General features: G+C 46.3%; 1 protein-coding gene across 1 annotated transcript in view; it reads left to right on the top strand.

Moving 5' to 3' along the window:
- Window positions 1-19,568, top strand: part of KCNQ3 (potassium voltage-gated channel subfamily Q member 3) — a gene marked incomplete at both ends in the record, with an annotated part of 289,299 nt that overhangs the window by 69,982 nt on the left and 199,749 nt on the right. The gene's annotated exons all lie outside the window — the stretch shown is intronic.

The following is a 19,568-nucleotide window of genomic DNA, read 5'->3' as shown; positions in this document are numbered from 1 at the left end:
TTGGCACACCCTGGCTGGACCGATGAGGGAAAGAATATATATGCAACAGGTGATGAAGAATTATAGCCATCATCCCCATCGTGACTTGGCATTTTCATGGAACGTGCAGCAAGAATGCAGGACACGTGTCAGTGGTGGAATGATCAGGGGCCTGGAAGACCTGGATCGCAGTCCCCGCATTGTCACTTAATCATGATGGCTTTAGGAAAAATCACAGGGCCTCCTTTAGCGTCTGTCCTTTGACCTCTAAATTGAGGATAACCGTCATGAGTTTAATAGGTGGTTCGGTGGCTAAAATGAAATATTTGAAAGAAAGCCTGAGCATGGTGCCCGACACAGAGTACGCACTTGATAAATTACTCAGGTCATTCCTGTATTCAGCAAATGTTTATTGAACGCCTACTATGTGCCAGGTGTTGTTCTAGATCAGGGGTCAGCAAACTATGGCCTGCAGGCCAAATCCAGCCCACAACTTGTATTGGAACACACTTGTATTGCTTACCTACTGTCTATGGAAGCTTTGCTTTACGAGGAAGAGTTGAATAATTGAGACAAAGACATTATGGCTTTTGTAAAGCCAAAAATATTTACCCTCTGGCCTTTCCTGTAAAGAAGACGTTTGCTGAACTCTTTTCTAGATGGTTGGGATAGAGCCACGAACAATGACAAAGACAAAACTCCGTGCTTCTTACATTGGGTAGTGCCGGGGTGATAAGTTCAGGAAGAGAATACAGTGATGGTGGGAGATGGGAAATCAGAGGAGTTATTTAGATGGAATGTCCTCTCTCTTGAGGTGACACTTATGCAGCCATTCACTTCTTCACAGACAGAAAACTTCAGTCGGGGGGGAAAAGTGAAGTAGCAGTAAAAACGCCGGAAGTGTTAAGCACCTACTACGTGCTTCATGTTGTGGACCTAGACTTGAACTAAACTGGAAAATTCCTAGCATCATGAAATTTACATTCTAGACTGTGTGGGACACCAAGACAATAAAGAACTACCCCCAAAAAATTAGTTAAAGACTATTATATTAGAAGATGAAAAGTGCTAAGGGATAAAATAGACTGAGTAGCCAGGCGGGAAAAATGTGGCGGGGAGATTATGGTAGTTTTAAAGGGGGGAATCAGTGTAGGTGTTATTGGTGACATCTAAACAAAGAGTTGAGGGAGAGGAAGGGGTGAGCCATGCAAGGCACGTGCCGTAGAACCTGTAGGCCAAAGAAACAGCTAGTGCAAAGGCACTGGGGTGGAAATGTGCCTGGCGTCTCTGAGAAACAGCAAGGAGGCAAGTATGGCTGGGGCAGAGTAGGAAGATGGTGAGGGCTAACAGTTGAGATCAGATAGGTAATGGGCCATGGACAGGACTTGGGGGCCAGCGTAGTGCCTCCATTTTGAAGATCACAGCAAAAATGGTGAATCCTCTCCTGGAAAATTTTAACCCAACTCAGGAGCAAAAGATGAGTTCCAGAGAGTTTCTGTTGGAGACAAGTCAATAAAATTGACCCAAGAACTAAAGAGCCAGTGTTCTCTTTGCAGAGAAAGTGACTCAGGGTAGGTCTGAGGAATTACGCTGTAACCAGATATGTTTCTCCGGGAGGGAAGCTGGATGCTGAAGGCATTAAAAGGATCTGGCTTGGAACTGCTGGGTAATGAAAGTCCACAGTGGTCTACGACAGACAGCCAGATGTGCACACGCAACAGCCCACCATCCCCCCCCAGGTGTGGCTAGTGGACACATACACCTTGTCACTCATGTCAGTATCAGAGTTTGTATTTGATGGGGGCTTTCAAATGGATTTTTCTTTTTCTTTTTCTGGCTCAAGGAAACACATTGTGTCCACACCCACCCCCGTTAGCACAGGAGGCAGTTGCCAAGGCAGTGGTACCCAGGCAGCGTGAGCATCTGTTTCGGAAGCAGTAGAGTCCTTCGTAAGACTGGTGGCTCCAGAACGCTGCTCCCCACATAGAACGTGGTGCAGGAGGCTGGCTGGCAGCTGGGTGAGAATAGGTCTCCAGGGGGTTAGAAAGAAGAGAGATGGGTAGCTGTTTTTGAGTCTCCTGCTGCGGGAGAGGAAGATGTTTTCTCTCTTCTGGTTGCTGTCGACCAGTAAGAAAGGATGTTTCTGACTCTGTTTTCCCTTGGTGGTGCTGTGTACCCAACGGCAGCCTTCAAAAGCAGTTTGGTGGTGTTTGTTTTAGCTCCACGGGCTTCTAAAATCCAGGTCAGCCTACAGAATCAGTTTTATCAGTGTCATTCCCCAGCCACCTGCTGGATGTATGGGGGGGTGAAGTGTTTTCTAGCTGAGCGCGTTTAGTGTGTTTGGGGCTTTTGTATCCCTTAGCTCCGCGCAGCCTCATCAAAACATCTAAGACGAGGAGAGAGCTTCTTTTGTCATCCTGTCTATTTCATAGGCATGTAGAGGTTGCGTGCCTGCCCCACAGTCACCCAGCCAGTAAAAGGTGGAGGGAATGTTTAAGATCTGGCCTTTTGATACCGTAGTCTTCAGGGCTTGTGTCTGAGCTACCGAACAAATGAACCTCTGTCCAGACGAGCATCTGTGCCCATTACCACTCACAGGGTGTGCCGTAGCCACTGTCAGCCGAATCCAGGAAAGGTGGATCTGGACTTTGTCTCTGGGGAGTTATAACCTGTAATGGAAGAGAATCTGAAAAAGAAAATATATTCATATATATCTGGTTCACTTTGCTGTACACCTGAAACTAACACAACATGGTAAATCAACTATACTTCAATAAAAATATCATCAAAACATAAAATAAACTTACAAAACCAGAGGGTGTGCCCCAAGTAGAAATGCCCCCTAACTCCCTCAATGACTTAATCACCCTGGATTCTGAATGATATTGCTCTGTTCTGAGCTTGTACCCATCCTCCCAGTCCTAAAGCATAAAGGTATTCCATACCTGAGGATGATCCTAGTTTGTCCTGAGATTGTAGAAACCAGATATTTAATAGTAATAACATTTTTATATGTTTGTAATTATTTTGACCCCTTCATTCATGTTATCTCATTAAAAAGAATATATATTGCTACATTATTATTATAAAGATAGCAGCCTAATACCTACTGGGCACTTAAAATGTGCCAAGAAACACTCTAAACCCTTCATGGGTATTGGCATTTGTAATCCTCAGAGCTTACTTAGAAATACTGTTATTGCACCCATTTTACAGGAGAGGAAACCGAGGCACAGAGAAGTGCTCAGAGTCACAGAGATAAGGTGAAATTTCAACTCACGGACTGGAGAGCTCGTGCTGCCTTTTCCCATTGTACCAATGCTTCTCAGAGCTCACGTGAGTGTTTTAAAACACCCAGGGAGTGTTTTAAAAAATGCAAATGCCACTCTCTCCGCTCAGAGATTCTGTTTGTTTGGTCTGGGGTGGGGCCCAGGCATCAGTATTTTTGTTGTTCTTGCTTTATTAGCTTTTTTACGGTGATTACGACATGCATGAAAAAAAAGGCATAAGACAAATGTACAGCTCATGGAATTAACGTAAAGGGAACAGCTATGCCCTATGCCACCATGCAGGTAAGGACATTGCCAGCACCTCAAAGCTCCCGCACTGTCCCTTTCCACTCACAACCCAGACTCTCCCCGCAAAGTAACCATTATCCTGACTTATACAGTGATTACATTCTTGTTTCTCTTTAGAGTTTCAATTCGAAAGTATTCATCCCTAAACGCTATAGTTTCTTTTACCTGCTTTTGGACTTTATTTAATTGGAGCCCTATAGAAGGTGTTATTTTGCGTCTAGTTTCTTTCCTTCAGCCGTACGTTTGTGAGATTTATCCATGTTATTGTGCGTCACTTGTGCTCATTCATTTTCATTGCTGTATGGAATTCCACTGTATGACTGTAGCATCAGTCACCATTGATGGACATTTGGGTTGGTTTCTATACTGGATTATTACAAGCAACGTTGTTAGAAATTTTCTTGTACGTGCTTTTTGGTGCATATATGTACATATGCAAGGTCTATGGCAAGGAGTACAATTGTGGGCTCCAGGATCTTTACCTTCAAATGCAATACCTAATGTCTGTTTGCCAGTGCAGTTGTACCAATGTGTACTCCTGGCAATAGCGTATGAGAGTTCTTCCTATACCACCTCCCCAAACCCCTTCCTACCATCAGCCATTTTAATTGTAGCCATTCTGATGGGCTTGTGGAAGTATCTCACTGTGGCTCCAGTTTGCATTTCTCTGATGGCTTATGAGGTTGCCCACTTTTCATTTGGTTAGTTGCTGCTTGGATATCCTCTTTTGTGATGTGGGTACTCCAGTTTCTACACCACCTTCCCATTAGGATGCCAACTTTTTAAAAAAAAAAAAAACGTATTCTGGATAAAAGCCTTTTATTAATTATATGTGTAGCAAATATCTTTTCTCACTCTGTGGCTTCACTTTTCTCTTAATGGTTTTGTTTCTTTTGTTTTGTCTTGTGAACAAGGGTTCTTAATTTCAATGCAGTGAAATTGGTGAATTATTTCCTTTATGAAAACATCATGAAGGTTTCTCCATTATTTTCTTCTCTAAGTTTTATTGTTTTATCTTTCATTCCAAGGTCTACCATCAACCTGAAATTGATTTTTGTGTATCGTGTGAGGTAGAAATCAGTTTCAGTTTCTTTTTTAATTGATACCAGATTTTTCAAGGAACATATTTTTAAAAATCTGTTTTATCAGCTTATGTATTAGTATTTATTTAAGCTTCCCAGCTGAGTCCAGATTATAGCCTGGGATGACAACTACTGCACTGTGCTTAAAATCATGTTTCTTGTGGGACATTTGGGAAAAAGAATAACATCTCAAAGAACATAAAAATCTCTACCTGATCCCACCACCCAAAAATAACCATATACGTTAATTTCATGCATATTTTATTTGACGATGCCTGCAACCAAACCTGATACTTAGTAGATGCTTCATTAATATTTTTTGAAATAAAGAATAAGTGAGTTAATGAAAACTTTTATCTCCTTCCATCTTTTTTGTTCTTTGCATAGTTATACAAATTCGGGTCATGCTGTACATGCTATTGGCAATATAATTTATTAGCAATAGCTCTTGCCTATTTTCTAATATAAATTTTTTTCTAATTGGTGATTTTTAATGGCTCTCTGGTATTTCATCATATATGGAATGTTTTAAATCGGTGACCCGTTGAACTTGTACATTACTTCCAGTTTTTGATTAGTATAAATAACATCCTTCATCCTGAAGTCCTCATGTGCTTTTCAGTTTACTTCTTCAGAATGTATTCCTAGAAGTAGATCAAGGTATGAATATTTATAAGTATTTTTAAACTTATTACCAAATTGCTTTAAAAATTTCTGAATCAATTTAAATTACTCCACGCAACCCAATGCCTGTTTCTCAGAATCTTCAGACATACTCTTTCCCAGAATTTTCAGTTAGACTTGTGCCATCATTTTTTTTCAATCTGCGCTAATTTGATGGATTAAAAAGTCATATCACATGTTTAATATTCAGTTGATTTATTTCAGGTGAATTTGAAAATGGTATTTATGTAACTCCTTATGTTTTTTCTTTTTCAACTTGCTAATATCTTATAAGCGTTCTTTATTAAGGACAGTAATCTTTGGATTATCAGATACATTGCAAATATATTTCCCAAATGGTAACTTTTCTTTGAAGTTCATTGTTTTTTTCTTCTTCAAAAGTGTCACATTATTATGTACAAAATCTACCTTATCGGGCTTCCGTGGTGGTACAGTGGTTGAGAGTCCACCTGCCGATACAGGGGACACGGGTTCGTGCCCTGGTCCGGGAAGATCCCACATGCCGCAGAGCGGCTGGGCCCATGAGCCATGGCCGCTGAGCCTGCGCATCCGGAGCCTGTGCTCCGCAACGGGAGAGGCCACAACAGGGAGAGGCCACAGCAGTGAGAGGCCCGTGTACCACAGGGAAAAAAAAAAAAATCTACCTTATCAAGCTTGTGTGTGTGTGTGTGTGTGTGTGTGTGTGTGTGTGTGTGTGTGTGTGTGTGCGTAGGGGGGGTTGATCTTTAAGTTTCTGCTTCCTAAAGCCTTCCCTATGTTGTCTTAGTGGGACTGTCTTTAGGCTTTCAACATTAAGTAAGATGTTTTCTATTGGTTTCAAATTATTTTACTATCTTGATGAATTCTTTTAATACTACTAATTTAAAAAAACAACATGAACAGATATCAAACTTGATCAGTTGCCATTGGTCATCTATGAAGATGATTATATGGATTTTTCCCTTTGACTTATTAATGATGACTCCCATTAATAACTTTTCTAATGGCAGATGATCTTTCATGCCCCTGGCACAAGGGCCGTACTGAACATAATGTTCTATTAGGACATAATAAGTTTTGTTCTTCTAATATGCTGCTTGAGTCTCCTACTAGGATATTATATAGGATTTTTGCTTCTGTAAGTGTATGCGAGAATGCTCTTTATTTTATTTTTGTTAGTTTTCAACATGGTATTGTGCTTCCCAAAATGGATTGGAGAATTTTCATTTTTTCCTGAGAGCTGAGGAATGAGTCATGATCCATTCCTTGATGGTTTAAAAGAGCTTTGAATTTTTTATTGTATCTTTGCTGTGATGAGTTTTTAAATATCTTGAACAAATTTTGGTAATTCATATTTTTCCTTTAAAATCATCATCTATTTCATCAACTTTTAAAAAGAACTATATATAGGATATATTTTTGTGATTTAAAAATGTATATTTGTGGATATAAAAACTTTCTATGAAAATTTTTGTCTATGTTTAACCAGCTTTAGAATTTATTCTTCAACTTTACTCTTAATTTATGCTTTTATATTTTTAATTCCATTAAACTGTTCCATATAGTTAAAAAATTTTAGTTGCAAGCTCATTCCATTTATTTTAATCTAGCCTCCTCCAGTATTGACAGTACTTAAGGCTACACATTTTCCTCTGAGAACAGCTTTGGATACTACTTTTATATTCTGATATGAGATGTGCTCATTATCATTTTCTTTTCAATCAGAAAGTATGCTTCCCTAGGAAGATATCTACCAAAATCACCTAAAGGATCTTTTTAAACAATATAAGCAATCCAGTGTCTTCTCTGTCCTACCTCCACCCCCAACCCCATCCCAGAGTTCTTTATTTTTCCTTTTTCTTTGTCACTTTGTTTTAGATGTGTTTCTGATAGATAGCAAATTGGTAGATTTGTGTTTGTTTGTTTTTTTAACCCTCTTAGGGTATTTTCAGGATATTTAAATCTGTTTGCACTTATTATATATTTAATCATCTGTCATCATTACCATCTTGTTTCATTTTTGCTTTCTGTACATTGTATTTCCTTGCTGTTTCCTTGGTATTCTATTTTTTGCTGTTGGCCTACCTCTGCACTTCTTACCCTCTGAGGTGGATCCCTTGGTCTGACATGATGTTATGTGGGATCTGGTGCTGCTCAAACATGCTGTCAGTTCTTAGGTAATGGGGCTGGCTGAGATCCTGAAGGCAGGAAAGGGATACTCATCCTTGAAATATGTATCTATTCCTGCCAATGGAATAGTTACCCATTCTGAGTAGACAGGCTACAGTGTATCTGCCTTGCCTCCCAGGGGCTGCTGGGTCTTCTCAAATGATGGTGGTGTATGGGGATCTCTGTGTTGGTCTTTTTGTTGGCAGGTGCCTCCCCAGGAAGCTAACTCTGAGAAGGACTTTAACCTGCAGCATGTTTGTTAGGGAGTGCTCTTGAAATTAGCACCTGTGGAAAGGAAGAGAAGGAAGCAGCCCTGAGCAGAGAGAGAAGTAGAGCTTCCATGCAGTCCCTTCAAAGGCCTCTGCCAACTTCACTGGGATCCTTGAAGCTGGGATGATCTTTCAGAATTGTCCCCAGTTGGAGCAAGCGGGCAGGGCCTCTCTACCCCTGTGTTGGTCAGTGGTTGGCTGTAGACATGATCTTGGGCGAGGAGTTTTCATCAACCAAAGCAATCCTTTCAAGGCTGTTCTACTAGCATTCCAGCACCTGGAGGGGGAGGAAGGGAGTCTTTTGTTCCTGAAGGGGCATCTCAGTGGCACATCACAATATCCATGCCGCTTACCAGTGCTAGTTACTGGACCAAACACTGTATATGGATTATTCGGTTCAACTTTCACAAAAGCCCTGTGAAGCGGGCACTGTCAGCGTTCCCATTGTACAGATGGGAAGGTGAGGCATCAAGAGTTTGAAGAATTTGCCCCTAATAAAGGAACAGAAGAACTGGTACTCAAACCCAGGCAGTGTGACTTGAATATACTGCCTCTATTGATCTGGAAGGTATAAGCCTTGCTCTGGATTTCCCTAGCAGTCACTTTTAAGTATTGGAAAATATCCTTTAACCTGTTTCTCCAATGACCATATCTGGTTCTGCCGCATGTTGCTGTTACACGTGAATGACCAGCTGACAGGTATAGAATTCTTGGGTTGCAACCTTTCCCATTAAGCCTCTGTGTGGATGTTCCGCTGCCCTCTGAGGTTTACTGCTTGCAGGCTTAGGGCCTCGATTCTTTCATCTTCCACTGTACATGGCCTCTTTGTTTGTACTTGTGTCCTTGGTGAGTTGTCTCCATCCTGGAATCTCAAAACTGCCATCCCATTACTTCAAGGTGTTTACTTTCCTCCCATCTGCTCTCCACTTGGGTGAAATCGCTCGTTCATTCTTCTGTTCATTCATCTTTTGAAATGTGCTTGTGTTCATTCCCTGCCACACACAGTGCTCGTTGATGGGCACACAGAGATAAGCCAGCCATAGCAGCCCACAGGAATGAGGAGACAGACAGGAAGTAAAACATTGCCTCGGGGTAAGCATGTGCCCCGGAGACAGACTCCCTGAGTCTGGGGAGCAGGCCTTGGGGAAGAAAAGCCTTGTAGAAGGTGAGCTCTGATTTGGGATTTGAAGGATGTGTAGGAGCTTGTCAGGTGACATGCTGATGCTCTTGCACTGACTCCAAGTCTCCCCAGCTTGGCTTTTTGTCTCGTCAAGGAAGCTCGACAAAGACCATCACAAGAACCATAGCTAATGCCTAATGCAGAAACTCTGTAGATGCTTTTCCTCTGCTCACTCATTTAATCCTTATTTTTCAGAGGAGAAACTGAGGCCCAGAGAGGCTACATGGTTTGTCTGAAGTCACACAGCTAGGAAGTGGTTGAGTCACAGTTTGGTTCCCTGCCTGGTGATGCTCAGAGGGAAAGGTGGGGCCGAGGCTCAGAGACCAATCTGTGTCATATTGGGAAACAGCAAAGAGCCGTCTCTGGGTTCTTCTTCCCCCAGGTAGCCCTCCTTCCCCAGCCCACCCTTGACCCCATCCACCAGAGCCCCTCTCTGCATACCTTGCATGTGCCCTGTGTCAGCACCACTTTGGGTACTGTGGGCAAGAGAGATGAACAGAGTGTGGTCCCTTCCAACACCTGTTAAAACAATAAGGAAAACTTTATTCAAGGCGATTGCAGTAGGGGAGAGAGATCAGGCTAAGCTCTGAATGAATACAAGGAGAAGTGGGGGGAATGCCCTGGCGGTCGAGTGGTTAGAACTCCGTGCTCTCACAGCCGAAGGCTTGGGTTCAACCCTTGGTCTGGGAACTAAGATCCCACAAACTGCTTGGCACGGCCAAAATAAATAAATAAATAAATAAAAAGTGGGGCTTTATAGCCAAAGGAAGGGGTGAGGGTTTATACCAGTGGATGGAAAATTACTAAGAGAAGGCCTCAAAGATAGGGAGACTCTTGCTAAACTGATCCAACAAGATTCTTACCAAAGGCAGACCAAGGACTTAGACATCAAAGGTGCGGCATGAGGAACTCGATCAGGTATCAAGACGGGGGGACACTTGCTAAACAGAGTCAGCAGGTTTCTTTGCTAAGATTGGACTGGGCAGACCAAAGGCAGGACAGGGGTCAAGGTCCAGGACTAGCCAGATTAAAGTCTGGTCAAGGAGAGTCTCTGTTATTAGTTGATGTCATATGACAAGCAGTTCAGAAGGCTCACTGAATGCGTGAATGCAAGGATGCTGCACCGTCTCAGTCCTAAGTGAGGGGATGTGAGTGTAACCACCACCCCCTCCTCTTCGCCTCACTGCCCCCCTTGAGCCTCGGGCTCTCTCTGACCTCTGCTGTCCACCCAGTCCCCCTCTGGCTTCCTGCAGGCGGGCAGGGTCCCCACCTCCCTCCCCACCCTGGCCCTGTCACCATGACAATCTTGCACTCTGCAAATAAAACACGCTGCACAAGTCATTTATGGTTAGAAAATGTATGTGATTCCCCAGCCCCTGCATGCCGTGTCACCTCTACATCAGCGGGAGGCGTCCCTCCACAATGTCACCCCCCTCTCTCCCTACCCCCCACCTGTGTTGTATTCTCACCAGGTCAGCACCTGGTTTTCAAAGGAAAGTTGCCGGATGTGTGGGGAAAGAGGTCAAGAATGGTTTGGGGATGGGGTGTTGTCAGCTGTGTACTCATAGAAGACAAGGGGTTAGATTTTTGTCTGTTTGGAATGAGAGAGTTAGAGCAAGAGCTAGGTGCGTCTCATGAGGGTGCTCTGGGCGTGGAGCCAGGCTTTGTACTCTAGAGACCCTGTGTCATTTAATCCTCCCAACAGCCCTCCGAGGCAGTTACTTGCTGTAGCTCCATTTCACAGGCAGGAACACTGAGGTTCACAGAGGGTCAGCAACTTACCCAGGTGAACCAAGCTAAGAGGTGGTCGAGGCAGCATCTGGGTGCAGCTCATCTGACCCCTTGGCCCTCAGCTCTTCACAGGATCACCGTACCAAGGATGGCATGAAGGCATGCCCTCGTCCACCCTCGTCCTACCCCTGTCCCCAGCTCCTCAGCAGCATCTCTCTCCTCTGAAGCCTGGCCACGGGTCTTAATGTCTCACTTCGAAAAGCCTGACCCCCGCAACGAAGCAGTTCAAAACCCTGTAAGATGTATGGTGTATGACTTAGATCTCAATAAAGCTGTTATTTAAGAAAAAAAAAAACTGCAGGACTTCCCTGGTGGCTCAGTGGTTAAGAATCCACCTGTCAATGAAGAGGACACGGGTTCGAGCCCTAGTCCGGGAAGATCCCACATGCAGCGGAGCAGCTAAGCCCAGGCACCACAACTACTGAGCCCGCACGCCACAACTACTGAAGCCCACGCGCCTAGAGCCTGTGCTCCGCAACAGGAGAAGCCATCGCAACGAGAAGCCCGCGCACCGCAACGAAGACCCAGCACAGCCAAAAATAAGTAAATTAATTCTTAAAAAACCTGCAAAGATTCAAAACTATGCATTCAGGCACCCCCCGCCACCCCGTATGGCATTGGTTGTTACTTAATGTGACTGGGACAAGCTCTCTGCTGGCTACTGCAGCAGAGGCCGTGATGGGGTGGGGAACTGGTGTGGTGACGTATTAGGACATGGCTGCCTAGCCCTGTAGGCTTCCGCTTATGTGCCCGGGATGTTCTTACCCCAGTTCTGGCGCTCGGCTTAGCCTGACCACAGTCAAGGCCCACCCAGACCTCTCTGATCCTCCGCTGTACATGGAGGGACTGAGCCAAAGGGAAGGGATGGTGTCCCTCTGAGTATCCGGCTCCTAGGCCCTCGGGCCGGGGTCGGGGCCCGATGGATGCTGGTGGGATCTGCTCCTCCCGTCCACCGCTAGGATGTCAGCACCATGAAGTCAGCATCTGCTGTTTTGTTCACTGAGAGAGCGCAAGCATCTAGATGCCTAGCACATAGTAGATGCTCAATAAATATTTGGTGAATGAAGGAACTCCAGTTGTAGGCTGACGGTGAGGTAAGCAGGAGTTAGCCCAATGGGGAATCTCCATCTGTAGGGAAGTTCTCGCCTCTGCCTGCAGCATAGCAGTCCTGGCTCTCTCTAAACGTTTCGGGGTCCTGTGGTCTGGGAGCCCTAGCTCCCTCTATAGGACATGACACCACACATGATCAGCACCTCTTTGGGAAGCGCTGTCACTTCTCAGTGGAAATCTGTGCCACTTAGTAATCCAGAACTGTGAGGCCCAGTGAGCGTGTGGTTCGTTGGTGAGGACTCAGGGGCGGCACTTCTGTGCATGCTGCTCTGGGCCAGTGTGGGTGACTGACTGGCACAGGGGAGGAGTTTTAGCGCCAGATCGATCTAGGCTTGAATCCTGGCAGTGCCGCTTCTCAGCTGTGTGGCCTTCGGCAAATGACTTAACCTCTCTGAGACTCAGTTTCCACATCTGTAAAGTTAGCGGTCATATCCCGAGCTTGTAAGGGTATTGGGCGGATTAAACATAAGTAGGTAAGTCGCTCAGCAGACAGAGACACTCAAGAATTACTTTCTGGTTAATCGGTTTCTTGACAGCTCTGAATATTCATCTTTCCTTTGCTCCGTTCTCCCTGCTTTACATTTCAAGTCTCTATCCAGGTGTGCGGGCACCCTTCCCCTCTTCCACGTCTTTCTGCTTCCCTTCTTTTTCCATAGTAAGAGGGCATTACTTTCTGCCCATTTTTTCCATATAGTTAAGCTTCGGCCATATGTCGTGATGAGCTGGGACTCCCCCGCTGGGGCTTGGAGATCTGGAGGTGGTGGATCTGTGTCTGTCCCATCTCTGCGTGCACAAGGCCTGCCTGGGACAGGGTGGGTGTTCAGTGAAGAGGAATTAAATGAACTGATAGTTCCTCTCTGGACATTTTCTCTCCCTCAGCTTTAAGACTGAAGCCCCTGCGAAAAAAGCCAGAAGTCTTTAAGTCTGATGAATGTGGCTATAATTCCTACAGCCATGCATGGGTGTGTGTGTGTGTGAGTCAGAGGGGAGATCCAGGGTGTGTCAGGGTGTGTGCGTGTAGAGGACCCAGCAGAAGACTCTCTGGCGTGGGCAGCAGGGGAAGTGGGCCAGGAAGAGGCAGGCTGTTAGTCTAGGGGGCGTTTTATGTGAGCACCAAGCCCTTCTTCATGTGGCTTCTGATGCTGAGTTTGATCCACCAAAGTCGGGAAGATCACTTCCTGTCTAGGAAGGTGACCACGTGTATAAAGTGGAATTGACATGCTTGTCTCGTTCTCATGAGTGAGTTACGAAGCTAGAAGGGGCCTCTGTCTCTACAGTAGCCAGACAAGATCCCACACTTCAGGCTGACACCGGCCTGAGCTCAAAACCCCCCTCCTGATGCACAGCTGTGTGCCTCATGCAGACAAGTGTTTTTATTTCTCTGCTCTTCAATTCTCAACAGTAACAGCGGGGACACTAGAATCTCTTAAGTAGTTCTTGAATGCGGAAGACGGATTAGGCAATTTTTTTCTTATGCCCAGCTCAGTGGTTGGCACACAGTAGGTATTCAATAAGCAAGTAAAACATATGGCTGTACATCTTTACATTGTCTTAATTACTATTATCATCACCAGTAATAGTACAGCTCTGGGGTTTGTTGGCCTTTATGTAGTCATAGGTAGGATAAGCCAAAAAGAACATTTAAAAAAAAAGATGCCAAGATTTCTTTAGGAGCTCCTTGAATGGAAATCAGGGGAATGTAATGTAGCCCCAGTAGTAATAGCAACTGGCAAGTACTTCATTTGGTGTGATACACGCCGCATCTTTGTCTCTCGAACAGTTAGCTGCATGAAGAAATAGCTGTCTGGCCTCAGAAACGGAACATAATATGCAATTAAAATTAAGGACTTTCTATTTGAGGGGACCTGTTACATGAAATTATAGGAGGGAGCAATCGAGGAGTATTATTGTTTCCCATATTTAGGGATCGGTAATTAGAAGATGCCGAACACCAGCTGGAAAGGGCCTGGGGAGGGGAGGAGGCCCTCACCTCGCTGGGCGTGGGCCATCCCTGGGGGGCGTTTGTGTTACATACAGAAAACGAGATGCCTTGCAGCCACCATAAATGATGGGCTGAATCTCAGTGGCTGTGGTTGTGGAGAAGAAACTTAGATTCTCGACAGAATGACCTGGTCTCACCTTCTGGTCCCTGTATTGAATTATGTTATTTTTCCCTTCCAAGTGTTGGTTTCCTTCTCATCCGGAAAACAGGCTACTCTTTTTGAGCACATAGGTTTGTTGTGGGATCACAAAGGAGACGATACTCATAATAGGTTTCCTAAAGTGCTTGCAAGGAGTAAGTCCTTAAGAGATATTAGTTTTTATTATTCTGTTCATAGACGTGATGAGCTGCCCACGCATGACAGAGGAGGTGAAAAGCAAACACACAAACCAGGTTATGAATAGTACCTGTATCGTTAGGATGCTTCCGGCTGCAAGTAAAAGATAGCTCAGCCAAGGGGAATTATACACCAGGGCATTTCATATCTCATAGAACAAGAAGTCCTGGCTTGGTTAAGTCAGTTGTTCGACGTTATGGTTCCATTGACAGGGGCAAAGGGGGAGTGACTGATCAATAGACGTAAAGTTTCAGGGAAGCAAGATGACTACGTTCTGGAAAGCTGCTTACAACTTTGTGCTATAGTCAGCCATACTGTATTCTACACTTAAAGCCTTGTCGAGAAGGTAGATCCCATGGTAAGTGTTCTTACCACAATAAAATACAATTAAATTAAAAATAAATAAACTTATCTCTTCCCCCCCCCAAAAAAAACCCCAAACAAAACAATATCAACAACAACAATAGCAAAACCTGATGATGGGGTTGGAACCAATGTCTTTGGTATCTGGAAAATCATGTTTACAAAAGAAACATTTTTTTCTAGATCAAGTGACTTGAGGTGGAATGGCCACTCCCCCCCCTTTCCCTCTCTCTCTCTCTGTCTCTCAATTCTTAGCATCTAAGCTTCGTTGCCTGAAACTCTTCCATTCCTTTCTTCCTGCCCCCCAAACCCCCCAGTTAACAAGACCACGCTTGGTGCGCCCAGACCTGGGTGGATTACTGGGGGAACAGCGTGAGGGGTGTAAGCACTTAGTTAAATGCACAAGTGAATTACCAGCATCGTATTTTGGAATAGGATAACTATAATCGTTGTAAAGTAAAATGCTGCTGATTGTAAGACAGACCCTCGATTTAGCTACAACTTTCAAGAAGAAAAATTAGAAACATGAAATGTACACATCAGTGTAAGACATTCTGATTTCAGAACTACAGTGACGTGAGGAGAAAGAAGTGCGTCTCTTAGAAGTGAGGTGTTAAACCGATGACTGTGGGAAATGGAATCTGGATGGGTGAAGTGGAGGGAAGACACTTGGCGTGCCGGGCAGTCAATGAGATTAAAACACACTGATCGACATGGATGTTCTGTGAGGGTCTCACACGAGGTGGGCCCTGGGCTCCTTGCTGCGTCACACCCCTGCCCACAAGGAGCTCACGGTCCATGAGACCGATTTCTAACCTGAAAAACCTGCTTCTGTGCGGGGAGTGCTAGGATGAGGTGTGCAGAGAGTGCCAGGTGAGCACAGGTGAGCCCTTACCTGGCCTGGGGGTGGTGGGGTCAGTAGAGAACTCCTAAGGGAAGTGGTACCCGTGGTGAGTCAGCAGGCATAGGAAGGAATGGGCCAGGAGGAGAGGCTGAACAGGTATTGCAGGGAGAGGCCCACAGGTGGGAGGTGTGGCTGGGGGGGTGCCTGGGAGAGGGAGGCAGTGCCCCAGCCCACGAGAGAGCACGGGATGCCCAATGGGGAAGCTCGGGCCTTCCCCTGAGAGCCGTGGGAGCCAGCAAAGACTTCAGCCCCACAGAGAGCAGGTCAGCAGGGAACCGAATCACCCTGGCTGCCAGGGTGCAAAGAATGGGCTTCAAGCAGCTGTTCTCAAAGCATGGCCTGGGGACCCCCAGGGTCCTCCTTCCAGCGAATCCAAGAGGCCAAACTATTTTCATAATCACACTCAGGACACATCTGCCTTTTTCAGCCCCATTCTTTTGTGAGCCTACAGTGGAGTTTCTCAGAGGTTCCACGGCCTGTGTGATCAAGATGGATTGGATGCAAAAGCAGCTGAGAGTCCAGCTGTCTTCTTTTGAGCCAAACATTGAAAAGAGATTTAGCCAAAAGGCCCAAACAGCACTATTCTTCTGCTTATTGCTTATCTGTTTTGCGAAATATAGCTGGTTTTCATCGAAGATGTGTTATTTATGCTACCGTAATAAGTTTATTATTATTTTTAAATGAACTAAACATATGCTAAAATATCTCAGTTTTAATTTCAAGTAGAGTAGATGTTGATTGATCTGATCCACACGAACAAAAGCTCTTTGCAGTCCTCTATAATACTGTATTGAAGAATGGCAAATGTCGCGAATAGCTAGTTTAGTTCGCTTTCCGGGAGGGGCCCGTGTCAGGAAGTACCAGCAGGGGACAGTACTGGGTCAAGGCTCCTCTGGCCCCAGGGTAGGAGAAACGGGGCAGGAGGGAGTGGAGGATGGAGACAACTGGCAGCCCAAGAGGAATCTTCCTTTAACAGAGGTTGTCCACGGTCTATTCTAGATGTCAAGCCTTTGCCGCTGGATCTGACATTTGTGTCTTTTATGTCACTCATCTTTGCAATATCACTGTGAAAAAAGGTGCTGGAGGCTTTGGATTTTACAAATGAGGAAACTGAGGCTCAGAGAGGGAAAGCGGCTTCCCCAAGGACACAGAGCAAGCCGGGCAGAGCCAGGATTCAAACCCAGGTCAGTGTGACTCTGGGGGCCTTGGCAGGTCTCGCCCATGATGGGTCATGTTCATTGATGAGAGGTGTTTGAGGTCCCAGCCCCCCACTGCCGCTCAGGGCTATGGGCCCCCTGCCCCTGGCTGCCCTGAGGGGTGGCCCGTGATGGTGTCTGAGGGAACACGCTGACCACGGTTGATAGCACAAGGCAGGCAAAGGGATCTCAGCTGGGGAGGTCACTGCAGCCTGGCGGGGCTTCTGGGAGGAAATGGAGAGCCAGTGATGAGCTCCTCCTTGGGCAGAAGCAGCCCAGGGAGCTGGGGAGAGGAGGACTCATCTTCAAGGCAGGCTGTCTTCTCCCTGTCATTCAGCAGAGCTCACTGGGTACCATTTATGTGTCAGGAGCTAAGCTTGGTCCATTGGGGGAGCACAGAGAGGAGAGAGAGAAGGAATATTTGTTAACTTTTTGCAATGCAGTCAGCAAGCAAAGGTCAGAGCTGCATGGAATCGCGGGGGGGATCTCAACTGGGAAGGCTCATCCTGCCACTTGTTGGCTGTGTTACCTTGAGCATGTAACCTGACCTCTCTGTGCCTCAGTTTCCTGGGAGTGAAATGGAGATGGTACACAAGGACTCACCTTGTAGGGTTGGCATGAGAATCAGATGGGTCAATACATAAAAGCACTTAGGTCTTGGCCTGGCAGCTAGAAAGTCCTAGACAAATGTCACTCTTAACATTTTGTTGTCCTGCCCTGAACATGTTAAGATGACCTGCCCTACTAGCATATATTAGCGGCATAAAGCACGTCTTATCACATCATTCTCACCACAGCCCTGCGTGTTAGGTGTTTTGTTATTGCCCCAATGATTTTGATAAATAAATGGAGACTCAGAGAACCTGACTTGTCCCAGATGTAGGTCTCCAGGGCCGTCTGTCCCTGTTTATTCCGACTGCAGTGGCTAACTTTTCAGTGACACTTCCAGTGCTGGAGGCCTGGATGTGGGCGTGCCTTTGAACTCGCATTCTTCTACTTGCATTAAGGGGAGCCTACGTGATGGGAGAGGCCTGCATTGGAGCTGAGAGACCACAGGGAAGTGGGCATTTGCTGAGCTCATCTTTGGGAATGAGAAAGGAGAGCCTGGAGGTCCCGAGGATTCAGGACCCCAGCCAGAGGCTGTGGCCCAGGCAGCTTTGGGAAATTCTACATCTTTGCTCATTTTCTCGTACTTTCTTTCATTTTCCTCTCTCCTCTTCTTCCTCTTCCTGCCCCATTAAGGAAACCACCTTCACGGGGCACTTTTTTCTAGGAGCAGGACTCCATCCACAGTTTGCGTGCATTTCTCCTGGCTTCACGAGGAGCCCATGAGGTTGTACCAAGGAGAGTGATCTGTGCTCCCCTGAGCCCACCCTGCCAGCTCTGTTCTAAATGCTTTTTTTTCAGTACGCGGGCCTCTCACCGTTGTGGCCTCTCCCGTTGCGGAGCACAGGCTCTGGACGCGCAGGCTCAGCGGCCATGGCTCACGGGCCCAGCCGCTCCGCGGCATGTAGGATCCTCCCGGACCGGGGCATGAACCCGTGTCCCCTGCATCGGCAGGCGGACTCTCAACCACTGTGCCCCCAGGGAAGCCCCTAAATGCTTTTATGTCTTCACTCACTCCAACCTCAGAACAGCCTTGGGGGAGTAGGTACTGTTAGGGTGCCCATTTTACAGATGAAGAGCTCGGGGCTTGCAGAAGTACAGGAGATGCCCAAGAACACTTAGCTAGTGAGTGCCAGTGGCGGGATAGCACCAGAGACAGATAGTCTGATTCCAGAGCCCAGTGTTAAGCCACAGTCTTGGACAGAAAAGACCTTACTCAAGGAAGCAATAAAGGGCACTCTGCATTTGGTACAGAACCTCTAAGAGATGGATGGAATGGGGAAGCCGGCGGCCCAGACCGAGCCACTCTGAGACTAGAGGTGTGCCCGTTCTTGGAGCCGGGGCTGCGAGATGAAGTGAGGAGACTCGGTGCCGGGGACACACGGGGCTGGAGCAGAGGCCACAGCGGTGGGCAGGCCTGGGATTCTCTTTCCTCCATCCTTGACCTTGGCTTTGTAGCTACCGTGTGGAGAATGATGAGGCCTTAAATGACTACAGGTCCCCTTGGCGTAGCTCTCAAGGCTGGATGTCAGGCCAGTGCTGAAGTCGGGTGCTCACCAAAGGGCAGGGCATGATGTTTGCCGTGTGCAGAGGGGAGACTGAAGAAACACGAGGCCTGTCTGCTATTTACTCTGGAATTACTGACTGTGCGCAGTGGAGCCACTGCTTGGGAGGATCCAGCCAGTGTTGCTTAAATTTCAAAGGTAGGGCTTTATTTTTTTCATGGGGTGTGGTGTTGGTTTTTTCCTGGTTGTCCTGACTTGGCAGGAAGAGGAATGCCACCTCCAGTGCCTCTGGAAATACTTCTTCCTGCTTTAAACAGGGCAAGCTCTCAGAGAGGGGTCTAGTCTTTCACAAATCCCGCTCTTCTGTGGGGACCAGTGTGCTGAAGGTGGCCATAAAGACGCTTATTTCCCCACCAGCCACTTTCACCTCATCCCTGCTAGCTCTGCTCCAGCCTTTCCTCCTCCAGGAAGTCTTCTCTGATTGCCCAGGCTAGTTTGGCCCCTCCCTCCTGCATTTCACTGCACCCTACGTGCCTCAGTTCTCGCCCTCACCATACTTTATTGAAGCCTTTGGCTTGCACGTCTGCCTCCTGCACTGGGCTGCAGGCTCCTCGGTGCATGGCCTCAGCGCTCAGTAAATATTTGTGTCATCAATTTGACAACCCTAGCAGATAGGCTATTAGTCCCATTTAGAGCAGTGATAAAGTTTCTGAGAGAATAAGCCACTTACCCCAATTATTAAGTGCCTGCTTTGGGATTCAGTATCGTTTGCAGTAGATCACATTACAATTCCACGCAGTGCCAAAGACTCCAGAGGAACAAAGAAGCCTGGAG

Source organism: Leucopleurus acutus (assembly GCF_964270905.1).
Source record: "Leucopleurus acutus genome assembly, chromosome: 17".
NCBI lineage: Eukaryota > Metazoa > Chordata > Mammalia > Artiodactyla > Delphinidae > Leucopleurus > Leucopleurus acutus.
This window is presented reverse-complemented; position numbering and strand designations above follow the sequence as displayed.